Source organism: Arctopsyche grandis, chromosome 10, assembly GCF_051622035.1.
Source record: "Arctopsyche grandis isolate Sample6627 chromosome 10, ASM5162203v2, whole genome shotgun sequence".
Classification (NCBI taxonomy): Eukaryota; Metazoa; Arthropoda; class Insecta; order Trichoptera; family Hydropsychidae; genus Arctopsyche; species Arctopsyche grandis.
Genome location: NC_135364.1, coordinates 4,351,964 through 4,371,704, shown reverse-complemented (window position 1 = coordinate 4,371,704; position 19,741 = coordinate 4,351,964). Strand labels below are relative to the sequence as shown.

At 32.3% G+C, this 19,741-nt stretch overlaps 1 protein-coding gene across 1 annotated transcript in view; it reads right to left on the bottom strand.

Moving 5' to 3' along the window:
• Nucleotides 1–19,741, bottom strand: part of LOC143918082 (uncharacterized) — a 74,143-nt gene that overhangs the window by 17,139 nt on the left and 37,263 nt on the right. The window lies entirely within an intron of this gene.

Sequence of the window (19,741 nt, the reverse complement as noted above, 5' to 3'; positions counted from 1 at the left end):
GTACAGCCTTACTTAATGTGCACGAGCAGGATACAAGAGGAACAGGCTGTTCCTCTTGTATCCAGTTCGTGCACATTAAGTAAGGCTGTACGACAAAAAGAGAGAGAATTTCAGCGCACGCCACTGATATGTATGTATATTGGAAGATCTTAAAATGGCCGAAATTAAGCTTACGCACATACATACATATGTATGTGCATACATAGATTACCTAAACACAATTAGCTTCAGATCGTCGATTTTAAAGATACTTTAGTTATAAATAATTGAAATGTACATATGTATATAAAATATAAGGTTTTTGATATTTTTTTTCCTATTATGCGGAATACACTAACATCAAAATGTTTTTGATTTTTAAAATTTACTATTTTTATTTACACGTATGGATTAAATTTTATTTTTATTTACATTTTTTTAGCCCGTGGTACATATTTATGTATAATCCTATATATATATATATATATATATATATATATATATATATATATATATATATATATATATATATACAGTGGCGGACTGGGACTGAAATTAGTACATGCCATGAGTCAAAGGGGGCCCCCACCCAGGGTTAAAAGAAATTGTCCCCCCCCCCATATAAAAAAAATTTCTTCTTTCCATCACGCTAAATATCAAGGGTAAAAAAAAATTTTCAAAAATGGGAATAAACATTTAAGTACAAGAAAAATGGCAAAAACAATATAGATCCATAAATTACATTGTATATTTCTTTTTAACCCTTGTCCTAGGTAAATAGAATGCATCATAAAAGAATGCGGTATAAAAGCGGCTTTTACTTTCGGTAGAAAACAATCAGGGACGTTCATCAGGGGGGGGGGGCAGGCAAAGATTGGTCAAATTGAATTTTTTTTCAAAAAATCTGTTTTATATCGGAATAAAAATGGAAAATATTCTTTGCATACACCTTATTGAGTTATAAAATATAATAAGATAAGCTTATTTTTGATAAAATAATTGTAAAAAAATATTATGTAAAAAACGAAAAAAGCGCCGCAGGCGAAAATTTTTTTTCAAAAATCTTCACATAGTCAACAAAAATCGACCATCAAACTGAGTCACTAAAAAAAAAAAGTCAATTAACTTAATTTCTACCGACTGTCTTTTCACTTTATAAAGATAAAGATAAAGTTTTGTGATCATTCGAAAATTCGAACTCGGAATCGATCACTGATCACGTTTACATAATATAGAAAAATGTGTGCGGCTCTGTGTGTCTGAGTGTGTGTTTCTGTGTGTCTTTTTATTATTTTATATATGTACATATATGTATATAAAATTATTTTTATCTCAACCAGAAGTAGTACTTTTACCCTATAAGATCGAGGTATTTTTATTTTTTTCTCGGAAACTTTTCGACGTATTGAACTGACATTTCATATCTATAATTATAAACCTAATGCCAAGTTATATACATATATAAAATTTCGTGAACACCGGCTAACCGAAAGTGACAGTTTACTCCTGTTGGCAGTTTACCGGATTTTTCTTCCACTATTTTGATCGACACTTTAAATATGTCTGCTCTTCACGATTTTATGTATAATTCCTTGTATCAATATGATGAAAATATAATAACAAAAAAATCATCAAATTTAATTAACCAGAAGGGGGGTTTTTTCCTCTTAAAAAATTAAAAAAAAAATTAACCACACCCCTGAACGTATCAAGCTGAAAAATTATATTTGTCTTCTTTATGTACTAAATTTGATAAGGTTTTGGTCAGAAAGCAATTTTATTAAATAACTAAAACTTTTTTTGAACCGAATTCGTTACACATGAAGTTTAAATCCATCTCATTCGTTGTTTTGTGAGAGAATGGACGTCTGCAAATACAAAAAATAAAAAAAAATACGAGAAATAAAATCATTTGTGATTGAACCGATTCAGTAAAATATTTATATAAAATTTTTCTTGAAAACAAAAAATATACGAACTTTCGGAATAATAAACGTTAACAATTTCTAAGAATTTTACCCAAGGCTTACCACTTAAAAACCAAAATATACTAGCTTTGAAATAATCATTTTTTTTTCATAGCACATAGCAGCGATTATTTTATTAGTTACCCAAAAGTAACATACATAAGAAATAAATGTAGCATTCATAGATCCGTAGTATCTCATTAATCATTAAATTCATAATATTTTCTAAATCACGCTATTCCTTAATTTAGGGGGGCGAGTACCTCCCCTATCCCCCCCCCCAATTACGTCCCTGAAAACAATGCATAATATTTTCAATTAATGTTAATCGGGATTTTGGGGAGGGGGCCCCTATCCTATATTTCTATATACATGGATGTGTCTAGATTACGAATAGATTTTATATTCGGAAACTGTTTAAAATTGTGTATTTAAATCTTACTATATCGTCGAAGTATAATCAAATGTTATTTTGAAAGTATGAAGTAAATTTAAATCGCTGGTTGATGATGAATCGTCCTATCAAAATTATTTTAAGCAATTCAGTTTATATTATTCACGGAAATTTGCTTACTCCCATTTTTATTTCAGTAGGTAGTTACATAGGTATTGATATATACATAATATTGAGGTTAGAAATGGGCCCAGCAAAAGGGCCCACGCAAATGTTGAAACTTACATTTCGAGCCTAATAAAAAAAGTTAACCGATCCTTGGGCTGTTAAAGCAAGGATCGGTTCATTAGTTGTTTGTGTATATCGTAAGAAATTTGTTTTGTTGAAATACCCAAACTTTAGGTCCCAAAGTGCAATATCCTATAAATGTTTACACACGTGAAATAGTTAAAAAGTTATTTAATTTTACTGAGGGCCCATATTTTCTAACAGATAGTGGGGCCCACATGCCATCGGGCATGTTCGCTTGTATGGCCAGTCCGCCACTGTATATATATATTTCTTATATATTAGAAGATTTTAAAATGGCCGAAATTAAACTTACGCACGTACATACATACATACATATATTACCTAAACACAATTTGATTTATAACGTCTTTAGTTATAAATAATTGAGATGTACATGTGTACATTTATAAAATATAAGGTTTTTAATATTTTTTCCTATTATGCGGTATACACTATATGTATTGTACACATTAAATATAGACTAACAAAAAATAGTGAAACGTTATATTTTTAAATCAACGCTATCCAAATTTAATAGAATAATTATGAGGTAAACTTTTAAACAATTTGTATCGTTTAAGTGCCGGCTATTTTGTTCAAATTAGTGTTTGATTATGAGATTGATTAACGATAATCATGTGACAGTTTGGTCGTGCATTTTGCATTTTATTAAAACTGTCACTTAAAGTTTAGAAACTATTTGACGGACACATGACGGTTGTCGTTTGGTAAGATATATCGTTGATTTATTGATTATAAAGAACCTTTTGCATTAAATATAACAATTACATTTAATACATGCGTACTAAAACAACATTCGGAAAAACAAATTAAATAAGGTTTCGCTAAAATATAGTTGTATTCTAAAATAATTGTAAATTATATGGTTATTTAGATTTTTTAAGTAATATAAAAATCTACAAACACAGTTAATATACAAATCACTTTTATACATATCCGAACCGATGCGATATTGATATGGATTGCTGTTTGGGTTTTCCATTTGGGTGTGGATACCATCGTATTTGCAAAACTTTGTCAATTCAGGTAAAATTTTCAAAAACCAAATAAAATAGTTAAAACAATATACAAATCGCAGGTATACACGGCATCACAAATAATATACTACACATAATGAAATCAAACATTGGAAAACAACATATGGAATAAGTAAAAGGCAATATTAGATACGTATCCGAGTAAGTATGATTATTGATTATAATATTATATGCAAGAAAACTTAATTGATACAAAGCTTTAAGCAGATATGCATATGTATAATATACATACATATGTATGTTTACGTAAACCAGCTAGCCTTCAAATAAAAAAAAAACACAACGTATTTATTAAATATAGTATATATGTACATACGATCAATTTAAAATAAATAAGTAACTGGAGCTAGAACAACGTGGTACCTTACTAATCCTTGACCAGTTAAACTAGCTGCACAGGTAAAAATTTAAATCGAGTCCTATTTCGAAATGTAGGAAAAGTGAAATGTTAATTCCGAAATTTCGATGATAAATTTTAAAATATTTACAGTCAATGATAGTAAATCCCACATTTTTATTTGTATAAAGATTGAGAAATCATAGAAAACAAGGCATGGTTTGAGGTATACATACATATGTAGCTTATTTAAAGTCGAAATATGCGTTAATTGAAATTGAGATAAATTTAATTCACAATAATCCAATAAATTGAATCTATATGATATATTATACATATTTACAAATGATAGCACACCACCCGGCTGCATGCTCATTTCGATTGAATTTTAACTGTTTGAATTTCATGTACGAAAGACGAGATATTCATGGGGTTGCGCAGATGAAATTTCGATGTACATTGATGATTGTCAATTCTTAAAATTGAGTTGGATTTTTCTGGCAAGTTTAAAATGGCAAAAGCCGAGACAAAAGTATGAAATTAGCATGCAGCGAAATAAGCATGCGCCCGCTTGGTTTGCAATCGTTTGTAGCGCAGGGTAATAATTGTTATGTACTTAAATTTGATAAATTAAATGTAATATAGTAATAACTACAGTTATTATACAATCGGAATATATTGAAAAATACAGCATCGTTCCGATTATCTATAACACGGTAACACGGGAAGTGATAATTCCCAATATCCGGCAATATGAGAAATAGCATTTTGAAAAAGGCTCAAGAAAAGATACTAGTATATTTTCAGATGTGGAATCAGAGAATCCAGGAAGATGCCCCATCCTTTCAATATACGCAATATCGAGACATTATTGACGCATTTGCGATAACTAGTGAACAAGATGTACAAATAGTGCGTCTAAATTTTATTGAGAAACACTCAAGTGCGAGCCAGTCGCGAAACCCCGAAAATTCCAAAATGTGAAACTCCTAAGGTTTCGAAGGGAGTTTTTTTTCTGGAAAATTCCCTGTTAGTGGACCGCGCCACTTTTCCGCGAATTGTCGACGTAATTTTAAGATGACGTCACCGAATTGCGTGACACGTGGGTGTGGAGGTATACAAAAAACACCAACACGAACACTCGCTATCGAGATTTTCTCAGTGGGTGGATATTTTCCGAGCAAAACGTAAACGAAAAGCCTCAATAGCGTGGCCGAACTACTGTAACGTATTAACCCACGCAAATTTCGCACATATTTCACTTGAGAAGATTAAACGATCCACGACGAAGATGATTCGTCATTTTTCCAAACGAGAAAACCTCTTAAGTATTGTTCTAGACAAAATTGTATAGGTGTAAACGGATGTACGCAGAAGAATCGCGAAATTATATATTACAGATTGCGGTCTCGATTCGAGTGCCTATGATTTCAGATCACGAAATGCGGTTTATAAACATCGGAAAGTTTACCATTGTAGATGATTTCCGATGAATTTTGATATGATTTAATGTTGAAGTATCTCGCCTATATGTATGTATGTCTCAATATGAATATTCTACGAAATAAATACGATTTAAATCATCGAATCTAAAAAAAATATATATATGAAATCCCAATGACATATTAATGTAACAGGAAACTGTCGATGAAAGCAATACCGTTGATTGTATTATGTATGTATACTATTTGTACCTGCAGACACGCTTCAATTTTACACAATATTGAGTTAAGTAAGTATAATAATACATTGCTTGTGAGGGGAGGAACGGTCCGCAGAGAGAATTTTCGGCGTTTGGCCCAGTTTCAAAGCCAAGGGCAGATCATTGTATGAACAAGTTAACATTCCTTTACGGATCCAGGTGAACAGTAATATCTGAAGTGTGCCAGCAATAAAACAATACATCACCATAATTCAGTCGAATTTCGTTTTGACGCTAAAAAGCACAAAAGCGCATTCGAAATCTCGAACGGTCTTTTGTCCACGAAAGGTAGGTAAATAGAAGATACCTACTACATCTATAATTTGCGATGAACGCTAACGAAAAATAGGGGTGTTCTATTGAACGAGACAATACGACAATAAAGGTATAAATGCTTGCGAACAATAAATAAATGGGCGTTTGAAGATGCTGTCGGTAACGCCATCCAAAGCTTTAAAAAAATACTACCTGTATTAATTTAACATTTTTTCCTTCCAACTAAACACGCTTTTTTTTCAATAATGAATGTTTTGACTGAGTAATATAACAAATATACTGCTGAGATACACATACATATAATATATAAATTAAATCATTACGGAAAAGTTCATAGCAATCAATACCAAATTTTAAAAACCAAACTGTTGAAAAAGCAATGGATCCCAAGGTAAAAGTGAGAAGAGCGTGAAACAAGAAGCCCAAAAGAGGCAAATAGCATTTTTCAATGCAAGTGTAAAATTGCTAACTGAGAGAAAGATAGATTAGATAAAAGATTACAGGTACGGCTATTGACTACCTACAAAAGTAAAGGCGATCGTAAATCACACTCGATGAATTGTTCGCAAACGAGAGAAACAAAAAAAAAGCAACAAACAACAATCCTCAATCTTCACATTTGTCTTCTAAAGGTGCAAATAACAGTACATCCTGTAACAATTCAATCATCCCATTCATCCTTGGATTACATCCGAACACACATGTACACGTCTGTCTAATTGTTTACACGCGTCCAAATTCGAGTGATATTATAATTCGCAAGCAATTTAGCGTTAACAACACGAGCGAGGGTTCCCAGGCGGATTACAAACCTTAAAAGCTTTCACACCACAAGACCAGTGGTCACTAAAAAGTGGCTAGGTAAAAGATCACTATCATCACTTCGGGATTGTACCGAAATGATTACCGGCAGCCGTATTTTGGCAGCTGTTTGAAAATAATCTATAAAAATCTAGGCAAAACCGTTTGCAATGCCAAAAAACAATATAACGCGACACATCGGTAAAACCGACCATTAGCCGATATAACAATAATCCGCATTATAATGATTCCCATACTATTCGCTCGTGGGAATCCACTAATGGACCACTTTTGCGAGATGTGACCACTCCAAGCCGTACGATTTGTCGATTTGTTACACATCAATTGGTGATTCAGTACTGTAAAATAATACTGATAACAGTGACACACTGTCGTTCTTTTTTTTTTCATACCTAACGTTCAGCTGCTTAAATAGACGCACATTTCCCATGATTGTGATCGTGGCAATTAACATTTGAGTTAACGAATTGTAATCGCGTGTGATTCATATGGACGATTCGCAAAAGTCCAATACAGGACAAGCTTTGACGCAAATCTTAATAAATATAGACAAAATTTTAAGAACTTTTTCGGTTATTAATAGCCAGACGACAGGCTGTACTGACATGTCCATATTACGTTATATCAACAATCGCAAGAGAATAAAATTGTATGCCAAAGATAAACAATCTTTAAAACAACGCACGTAAGACGGCATTCATTTTAACTATAAATCGCAACATGATTCAAAATTTGAAATTAAATTTATAATTTTGACATTTAGTAAACATACGTGTTAACTTTGCGGTAAAACTAACTTCGGTGTTTTTTTTTTTTATTATTGTGTTAGGTGAATTCGTTCGTGCGAAAACCGCAAGCATTTTTTTTATAAACCTTCATTTAAGTGAGTCACAATAAATATACATAATACCATTGTATCTCCAAATAAAAAAACAACGTTTATAATTAATTTAACACTTTTTCGGAAACGGTGCTGTTTTTAAAACACAAACACGTAGTATTTTTTTCTAATAACAATCGTAGCATCTACTGTTGCATAAAAGATAATATATGTTTTCGACAATGTATAAAAAAAACAACAAAAAACATTATTATCTAATACTTAATGACTTAATATAAACGGACAAAAATTCATAGAATATTTCGCTAAAAAAACTATCCTTTGATCCAAAACAAAACTTTCAACATGTATTATAGTATGAGAAACTAATTGATACATCGATTACGGATATGTACATATATCAAATTAACTGGCTACAATTTAATTTCTTAACAATCTTCATAGACTTTTAAATAATAAAAAAAAACTATCAATTTATAAGTAATTGAAAAACAACGTAAATTTCCGATGATAAGAATATTGATACATTTATAAGCCAATTCCAAAAGGGGAATTTTCCACTATTCCAATAAATGCGAATTGCATTTGGTGACATTTTATAGATTACATTCATTGGCGATAGCAATGTAAATTATTCCATATATGGAAAAGTTTCCATAGATAAGTTTTTAAATTTAAAAATAAATATTATTATCCCCTATTTACTATCAATGACGTCAAACGGAAATCACGACCTTTTCCCGATATAATCTCCGCGTCCGATAGTCAGAATCGGCACACCCGGAAAACGCCGACGTATTTTCCCCTCACATTCGAGCCCTTCACAGCCAACAATCGCTCATCGATAATCACAAGATAAGCTGCAATTCTAAAAATCGGCAATTGCACACATACATACATACAATAATTTAGGAACTTTTGAACGAGCACACCGGGCCGGGAATTCCGCCGAATGACGTCACAGCGACCTGTCAACCGTGACTGGTGAGTAACGACAGATGTCTGTCAGCATCCACACATCATCTGCTACGAAGCGTAACGACTATGAATCACCAGTCGCGCCTCCAAAAGCCGCCGAAACGACAACACTACAAAAATAGAGATAACGAGCCGCAATAGAACGCTCTAGGTCAAGGTCTTCTAGGTAGGCGCAAACAGAAGACGTGCATCTAAAATTCACGCGAATAAAATTCCATCTCGAATCCAACCAGATTCCGACTCGACTCCAACGCATATGGAAATAGATTCACGTGCATTATTTGGATAATCTTTGGGCAATTTAGAGGCAATAACCTCGCACTGTCACTGAACTTCACACCCGTAGTAGTATTGTCGACTCGCGCGATAACGGTTCAACGTCAATAGCAAACGCAAGGTCGCGCTTTCGCTCCGGCGCCTATTATTAGCATTGTCTGATGTATTTAACACGTATATTTGCACTATAAAATTCATCTTAAAAACAATGACGAAAAAACCGGAATATCGGCTTTAAAATTTTTGGAATTCCATTAAAATTGCAAGCGATTCAGACGGGACGCTGCAAAACAAACGCCAACGTACTTTGACATACCAAAATATAAAGATCGATCGAAGATTCGCTGCCAACATTTTTAAATACAACAGAAAAGGCTATTTGAAGATATAAAGTCAATTAAAACAAATCAACATTAAAAAATATATATAAACAGGACGATAGAGCAGGGCTGTTATAATTGTCGAGATGCCGACCAGGACGTTTGAGAATTGAATGAAAAAGGTAGGTATTGAATGAAGATCTTTAAGTTTTGATTATTTAAAATTTCCTGAAAGATCTTCCAATTTTTATAATTTGTCGCCAAATTAAATCTATCAATTAATTAAAGAACTTCTAAATGTTCAATTTTTTAAAAGTTTTTATTCAAAAGCGGGAACGATATCTTTGTATTTATTATTTCACTTAAAAATTCGGGAGTTTGTTGCATTCATTGAAAATTTGTGATGACAATTTTGGCGCCCCTAGATTTTGAAGCCCCGCAACGATGCTCTGTGTGCACGAGTAAGTTATTGCAGGTCACACGGTGAAAAGGTCACATGGTGAAAAGTTCACACACTGAAATGTTCCCAGTGAAATGACCGTAAACAGAGCGCAGGGAAGAGATTAGCTCTGTCGACTCGCATTTATCCTTTAACCTTTACGAACCTTTCACCTTTCATTCGCACATTTACTAGTATTTGTCTTACTAACTAGCTACATATATATAATATAATACCGAGACTCGACACAAATCTATATCCTGTGATACAAAAATATGCTATTCAAGTTAATGATTTTAAATGTTTCATTTTACACATCTATTCACACACATATACCGTAATCAAGTAAGTAGACACCATTTTTACAAGCATTTTATTAGCTTCATTGTGCGTAATTTCAGTGACATTCCTGCTCGTCAAAAAATTGTGATCTGATTTTGAACCACTTCCAATCTTCAGGTTGCTATTATATCTTACCGACATACGGGTGTGCTAGCCAGTGGTATAGTGCTAAATAAAAAAGAACCAGGTCGGTGTTAAATTTTTACGACCCCCCCCGCATTTTCCTTACTAAAAAAAACGTTGTATCCTAATATTGGTAGTCCAAAAATTTATAAAAAAATTCAAATAATAATTAACAAATATTCTTACGTGTTGAAATTATGATGTATTTGTTTATATTTTATAAAATACTTCCATAATGCATCCTCTTCAACATCTTTGATTTTGCAAAACCCGTGTTTGTGTGTCAACAGCAACATTTGCTTTTAGCAATGCTAAAACCATGTACATACATATGTATATGCCAGCAGTTTGGCTTAGTGGTAGCGTATATGTTTAGCACCACTGAGGTCAAAGGTTCGAGTCCTCGCCATCTGCTGGTTAGATTTGGGGGTTTTGTGACTCCAAATCGATCGTTTCTCTATCAGAGTTTGCCAATTTTATCTGATCATTGCTGAAACGGTTCTAATCCTAAAACATCTAATCCTGTTGTCACAAAATCTGCCTGTGTATAATTTGTAATAATTATACACATTAATCTGAAATCTATAGATATCTCTATACATATCTCTATAATTTCGTATTTTTTATAAAATTTTTTTATAAAAATTGTATACAAAAAAAAATCTAAAAATAATCCATAGATGTCTCTATGATTATTATTTCTGATTAATTGTTATATGCTATATATTCTGATTGTATATGTATGTATTACTGTATTTCTGATTGTTTATGTATTCTGTATTTCGTTAACGTACACCCGTCGCATAGTAGCAAATCTGTAATGGCGAGTGTATATTGATTTGTAACAATAAAAAATAAAATAAAATATGTCAAAAAACTATCAAATTTTAACATGTGAATTTAGAGATGACTATTCATTTAAGCTGAGTTCCCTCATTTTATCTATCCTCAAGTGCGTAGTGGTCAATAGTTCAAATAATGTTTTCTTTCGATGTTTTGGGTGGTTTTAGTCAAAATATGTTGTAATTGTACTCGAAAAACAATGTTTAAATCAATCATAATGCCAGGGCGGCGACCTGGCTCAAAAATAAGTACTGTCAATAAGTCAGTTAATATCTCCGACATGAAGCTAGAGGAGTTTAATCATTAACCAATTCATTAAAAATTACATCGGAATCTTGTGTCAGATTGAAGCCATGACAGCTAGCTATCCAAACACGTATTTCCACCACCCCTTCACGACTCACAGGCTGAACAGTTAAAGAGTCATAACCAGACTTAGGCGGTCGGGATGCTTATAACCACAAAAGATGTTCATTATTTTCCTACAAAGCTAGAGAGCAAAAAAAAAGGTTGACAACAGTGAACCAAGCATCCCGGCCGCCAAAGTCTGATCATAACAGTGACTTTTTGCACTCTCGTTTTTGAATACAGCTTATAGTCGGAGGGAAAAGGTCAATTCAAATTTTAATTTAAAAAATTGCATTATAATCGGAAATATTTACATGTTTGCAAAATTTTAATTAAAGTGTAATAATTCGTATCCACACACAGCAGCTTTAATTTAAACAAAATCGTCTAACAATAAGCTCCTGAGATTTATTAATCAAATTCAAATGAAATTCGCGAGTATCCTTTCAATATTGTGAAAATTTATTATAGAAACAATTCATAAGTTATATGTACGTAGATGCAGTAAAAGCATTTTCAGTTTATTATACTAAGTATAGCTTCAATAATTCAAAATAATTTACCTCCTTAATTAATCAAATGAGAAGCAATAACGGAATGACGTTGTGCTATGAATAGAACCAATCATTAATTTTAACAGTTTATCCGTATATTTAACAAATACAAGCATCCAAAAATTATTTATAAAGTAAAGTGTGATATATACATACAAACTTAAATAAAAACAAAACCAACAATAATTATTACACTATTATCGAAAGTGGTCGGCAACGATTTGCGGTCGAGTTTGCACGGTGGTGTTAACCGCATTTAAACGACCGCCAATTTTGACCATTTTACAAGCGCAATACGGTGGTTTTGTAACATTCATAATAAGACAACTTACACATATGAATGAAAATACGCACGCAAATCTTATCTGTCAATAGTTTATTTTTTATCAGTGAACCCGCTTGCATCAACGAGGATGAATGCTCGAGTCAAACGCTATCGCGACCGTGCGATTGAATTGTTATCGTGCGATTTGCTCGATGACAAAGTTATGCAAAAATGTGAAATCAAGCAATCAGCACACCTATGTACTGTTCAGATACTTGAGGTACCATAATAATCACACAAAGTCAACGTGATAAGGGCGTATGTATGTATGTATGTAGGTATAGCGTCAATTCAGAGTCATCAATACAGAGAAACTATTAAAAAATTTGTTTGTTATTCAAACAACGTATGAGTCAAACTAACTATTAAATTAAATTGTGACTATTGCACTACTTTTCACTATTGTATTTTACAATGAAAATGACGAATATATTTACATAGAGTGCATTTCATACTAACTTGACGGTTTTACTTAAATTTACGACTTTTGCATGTTTTATTTATGACCAAACCTTATCAATAACAAATCGATTAATCTATAATATAAACTTTACTATCGACTTTCACTAAGTACGCGCATTTAACGTAACACACGCAATCGACATTTGATATTTCAAAGCCCACATTTGACCTACATATTTATATAAAATGTGGACCATACATAAGTACATACATACATACAATATACATAATATGATCCCGAAATATTTTTCGCCGTACGATTTTTAATTAGCATATATGTATGGCAATGAGGATGAAACGAATCGACTGACCACATTGAAGCGTCACAAAATTATTCAATCAAAACATCGAAACCGCAAACACCGATAAGACAATTGCAATAAAAAACGCACAATCACTTCCCACCGGAATAAGGAGTACTGGCCAATATAGAAATTTCCATTGAACAAACGCCCAATGCGGTTAAATTTAACAGTAAGTGTCGCTTACTTAACGAGAACCTCATATTTACGGTTCAAAGTCTACCGTTTCTACGTCACATGCAAATTGAGACAGATCTACAGGTGCTTCCCCCATATCGAATCCAGCTTGGAAATGATTCCAAGTATTGGTATTCACTCACTACGCGTTTTCCGAAGGATTTTATAACTAATTGAAACCATCGACGTCATCCAATGTAGCTTACCTTGAGTAACACTTTTAGCAATTTAGTAGTTTGGTTATATATTAAACTCTCTTTTGTGCAATTTATCCAGAATTAAGATATGTTTAGCAATGAATGAGCAAGAGTGCGATTATGTATGATTCTTATATCAAACAAAAATATTAAAAAATTGTATCCGTCATAGATTTTCTTTCTCATAACTTACTCACATAGGATGTAAAATGTTTCTCACCTTTGAATAATTTTGCCTGACATGTGGCAGCATTGGAATGGATCGTGCAACGATTCATTTTTCAACCTATGAATTTGCGGTTATATTAAAACTTATTTTACAATATAAATTTAAAAATATTTTTGTATCACCTCGAAAAATAATGTAGTGTTAAGACATTTGATTTGAAAACTCTAATGCACAATCATTGCGAGTACCTTTAATACTTACATATGTATGTTTTTAACAAACGTTACTAATCAAATATTACACTATTTCATAAACATATAATTACTGTATGATTTAATGGATTTTAAACCGTTTCTTTTTTCAAATTATGTTTGTAACTTTTTATTCAATTTCTATATAATATTTAAAAATATTGCAAAACGAATTTTAAAAGTTATGATTAATAATAATTTAATAATTAAAATAAAAGTGGCAGATGTTTGATGATCGGAATAGGTATTCAAACCAATGCTGAAATTTCAATTATTTGAAATTAGTAAATATATACATAGTTACCTCCGTACATACAGATGTAATTCAAAAAAATTTATATCATCTTTATATTACATATGAATGTATTGAGGAGTCTTCATCCCTATATTTATGCGCTCATATATTTAACATAAATTAACATGAAAACCTTAACATCGATTACATTTTCTATGCAAAATGAATTTTATGGAACGATATTGCTAATTATTATGAAAATGGATTAAATTACGGAACTAAAAAACAATATCGATTATGAGAAAACAACTTTTCCTAATTGTGACATATTTACGTAATGTGTAATATATGTACCGATGTACATATGTATATTATATATTCAGGAATAAAAGAAGAATCGAAAAAAATGCTTAAGAATGGAAATTCCAGAAACAATATTAAGAACATTTTTTATAGATACATATGTATGTATATGAAGAATATCCGTACCAATTATAATAAATAATTCGTTGTCCAACTATTAATGTTATCTAACATTTCCGATCCATATGAAATATTGGGAGGTCCAGAGTTTGATATTTTGATAATTTCTTTCGATATATATGTATATTTTTGGCCGTACTATTGTACATACTACATACAAATAAGATATGTAAAAATCACACAAAATACTATATATGTAAAAGAAATTACTAGTTCAGCTAGCACATTGAATGCTATGGTACTAATATGATTACTAATCATATCATATAATAATCATTGATTAGTAATATATGTATGCATCAGTGGCGTGCCGTCCATGGATGCTGTGGATGCTGTGCATCCCTTAAAATTTACTTCAAAAATATTTTCATTCCGTTTGTTTTCTGAATTTCTTAGTTTTATTTCTCTTTGTTTATTTTTATTTTTGATTACATGATTATGATGTATACGATCTTTTGTCTGATCCAAAATTAACATAAACGAGCATCCCCGTCGAACGGCCGTAGCCGTCTGCGCGACCGGTGCTTGTTTTCCCATCAAGCTTGTATTACCATGGATGCTGAAGTTCTCTACAAATCCTTTGCACATGCGCACAAGTGAGCTGTCACTCTTGCGTATGCGCATGAGTGAGCCGACTCTACAGTCGTCTCACTCGCGCGACACTTGCTCTGGAAGCAAAATCTCCTTTTTCGTATGTATGGACTTGATTCTCTTTTTTTATGTATGAACTGTCGCTTGATTCGTTGATTGATATTTCGTACGTTACGTCCTAAGTTATTTAATTTTATTATTTTATTGTAATTTACTACGTCCTAAATTATTATTTATTATGGCCTTAAATATAAAAAGCCAAAGTAACAATGTAAGTGCATTTATCACCGTTGTTAATAATAATTGCAATTGTTTAATTAAAAATGTAATAAGGACATTTGCTTCTCTACCATATAATGAAAAAGAGATTATTGTTAGGAGCCCAAAACTCACACCAATATTGAATATTCATTCAAAAACAAAAACATATCAAAGACATTTTAATAAATATAAATATGACAATGTTTGGAAGAATAAAATAAGATTTAAAAAAATAAACTGATAGTGTTTTGGACAGCATCCTCTGGTTGAAAAATCACCACACGCCACTAGTATGCATGTACATATGTACATACATATGTATGTATGCACGTTTATCAAAAATTTTGCTATAAAAGACATTTGCAGTGGCTACAGATTACACTGTTCGACACGAAAAATGGTTTAGAGACGATATATGACTTTTCTTTTGTATCTATGCCCAGTAAACACGAATCTGGTAATAAAAAATGTTGATTGGCTCGAGATTCAGAGATAATGTATGTGTTTTTTAAATCGCGCGATTTTTCTATATCTTGGCGTTATTTGGTCGATGTCTCTGTCAATTTCCTGTTCAAAATGAATATTGGAATCTATAGTCGGGTATTTTATCTTTCATTTGTAGTACTTTTCAGCTTTCAAATCTCCCTAAGTAGTCGTCCGGTTTAAATCAAAAGTCAATAGTACGTATTTTCACTTGAGATTTTTTCCCACTGTTAATACTATTTTATATTGAGTATTTTCTATTGAAACATGTTTTTTGGGATAGTGTTCTGGCCACACTATTTTTTGTTTTCGTTTAAAAGGGTTAATTGGAAGTGTGCTGAATTTTAAATCGGTAAAATTTCTAGCTAAAAGCTCGTACTAGTATTTACTCGTATTTACTTACGAGTTAATAAATATTTCATAATATTATGTATTCTAATGTAAGCCATCGTTGTTTAGTAAATATAATACTTTTTTTATTTAAATAAAACTGTTGAATGGATCCATTCGAAGTTTGTTATAAAATATAATATGAATTATAAGCAAAAAAAAAAAAAACTATATACGAAAGGTGAAAAGAAGATTGAGGCAAAAAGTTGACGGATAAGTTTCCGAGAATAGTTCGTTTGGATAACGGTAGTGAGTCGACACAGCAAGGGACCTTCTAAACCCCATGATATCACGGTATTACCACAACCATCATATCACGAGAACACTGTGACGTACAAATCTGCGTCCATTCATGATCTCGACAAGGTTGCACCAGTTGTCGCAACAACTTGACACACTTTCACGCAACATCGTACGCCTATGCAGGAAGACCCGTGGCCGATGACGTCATCTCACGTGAAAGTTGCGGATTCATTTCTGTTTTACTTTCGATTATAATCTGAGGATCCGGATCCCCCGGTCTCCTCAGTCATATTGTATTATTACATTGATTTTTCTGTCCGATTAGCCTTGGACGTGCTTCCACGCGCGTCTGGACTTCCGTCAGAGTCCTGTCTTCATCGTCGTCTACGTGCGAACCGTCGTTTATGATTATATCCGACATTTTGCCAAAATAGCTTCTGCGTATTGAATGAATGAACGAACGAACGAAGCGAGTGACTTCTCGATAATTACGAACTGTCGAATGGCGCGCGAATATTAAACGGGAGATAATGTATACAGACGCACGACTATCCTCCTGTTTTTTTTTATTTATTCATAGAATCCTATTGTCGAAGACTTATGTATCAAGTGATAAGTACATACATACATATACATACATATATGTATACTTCAAATGAGCTTAGTTTAAATTTGAATATTAACAGAGCGAAACAAAAAATATAAGTAAAAAAAATAGCATCCTGAATACAACTCTATATACAGTAGAAAGATATTTCATATCAACAAAAAATGTTTAATTAAAGTAAAAAGATTTAAAATTTACATATGAAAGTACGTAATTTTATAGTATAATTACGCTGACCATACGTCCTTTATTTAAGAGGACAGTCCTTAATTTCACGACTCTGTCCTTTAGATTTATTTATATTCTAAAATTGCCCGTCTGTCCTTTATTTTTTAATATCAACTATCCCTAAAAATATTAACGCCGAAATAATTAAAAATTCAATTATATGACAATGAATTTTGTTGGTTTCTAATTGTTAATGAGATGAAAGCGTTTGAAATAATGCGCAATTTTTACAGTTTTTTTGTCTTTTACAATCTTTATCTCAAAACTAAGTATTGGTTTGCAAAAAATTTGGAATCAATAGTCAGATGTCTTTTATATTGATTTATACTTTAAAATGATTTAAAATACTAATAATTGACTATCTAATGAATTTTAAAAGTCAAATCTACTTCTTTTTACACATTTTTTCCGTAATGTAATGAGCTTATTTCGCAAATTTTTCGCTTACCACATTTATAATGATAAGTTTTCTATTTCAATATTTTTTTATCTAAATGTGTTTTCGATAGTATGATATGTATGATTGTTAGAAATTCTAAATTTTGTATCATTATATTTTATAATAAATGTTATATAATGTTGAATGAACTTATAAAGCACGTTTTTAAAGTTATAAAACGATAATTTATGTCTTTTATTTTCTCTAAAAAATCATAAAGATTTCGCGGTCGTTCAAAAAAATTTCAATTTAATTCTCTTCTTGCTTATTATTGTAAGATTCAATAATAGTTAAATTTGAAACTATCTGAAAAATCATTGCATACATATATTAAAAAAAAAGAATCTCCTTTGAAACTCAATTTTAAAAAAATTCAACTTTATTATGAATATTCGCGATTCAACTATTAAAAAATCGATTACATTGTAAAAACTGATAGTTGCATTGCAGGTAAAAAACTGGTCTATCCATTCATGAATTCACATTGAATGAATATGTGAAATAAAGTTTAGATAAAAATTTGAAGATATAAAATCAAAACAATCACAACGCAACGATTATATGTAGGTATATACATATGTATGTAGTATATATCATCCTTATCATTTTTTATTACCAAATTTGCAGTTATCTTTTTTTTTCAACCATTAATCATGATTGTTCATTGACCTGTGTCAATATCAAATAAATGAGCCGTTATATTTGAAAGTGGCGGTCCAATTCAGTTCCATAACACTGTTTCTATTTGACTTAATTCACAAATTGTTATCACTTATTTTAATGTCCAGAATCTTGTACAAACAGAATAAACGTATTACAGGCCACCAGCATTTTTAAATATTGTTAAACGCAAAACATTATATTTAATGTTTTGCGAAATATTTCTCGAAATGAAGAAAAGTGGACTTATGCCTTTTTTAAATATTACGGCTCGAATGCATGTAAGACGCAACATCAAAGAAGGATCTTTATCAACACGGAATGCAATCTTTAAAATCAAAACGAGGACGAAAACACTTCGAAGTAAATATCCGAAGACAAAAATAAAATTCAACGCCAATTGTATAACAGACGCGAGATGAAAAACATGAGTCACGCGCCAATTTCAAACGCAACCTTAACATTGCACAATTCCAAAACGGAGAAATGTACGTACGCTCTTAACTGCACGTATGTACAATGTACGAAAAACCGCAGTATGTTTTTAGAATTACAATTTCGGGAAGCGTTAGCGAGAAAAATGCTCCGATGACTTATACCCAACGCATTCGCGATCTGAAAGCCATTCGCAGTAGGCGGCCGCATCCGGATCAATAATACCCGATAGTTGGCTCGTTACTCGACCGTTTGGACGTTTTCGAAACAACAAAATAACATTTTGATCCACCGACCAAGCACGCGAGGAATCTCCGAAGAGAGGAAGCTGGACAACGGACACCGAAGTCTGCCCACGGGGTCCGACGATGACTTTGCATTCTTCGATTAGGAAGTTGCGGCATTAAAAATAGCAAAGTGTGACGAACACACGAGCCGGAGAAATTCCACATAACATAAACAGGTGGAGACACGTCCTTGTGAAGGCTGACTCCGATTCAAAGTCCAAAGTTTGCCAACCGGGTCGACTGACCGCTTTTCCGAGAGAGGATTCGCAGGTGACGCAAAACAAGCGCCACATAATATGCAATCGCGCGTCATCGGATCCGGCCGGCTCGATCGAAAGATTCTTTCCAGATCGGAAAAGCGATAGTTTCCTTCCGGCTATCGATTACGATGATGATTCACGATTTTCTTCGAATCCGAGGCAGGCGCACCACTTTTACTGCGGTGAGAGTGTGTGAGTGAATGTTTTGATACTCGCGGTAGCACAATGTTACACAACCGCAAGGTTTGGTTAGTATGGAGGTGAAGTTCAACGTTTACGTGTGATTTACAAGGAGAAAGTATACACCTGTTTGAATTCGATCGGTCTTTTACCAACCATTTAAAAATACAGACGATTGACAAAAAA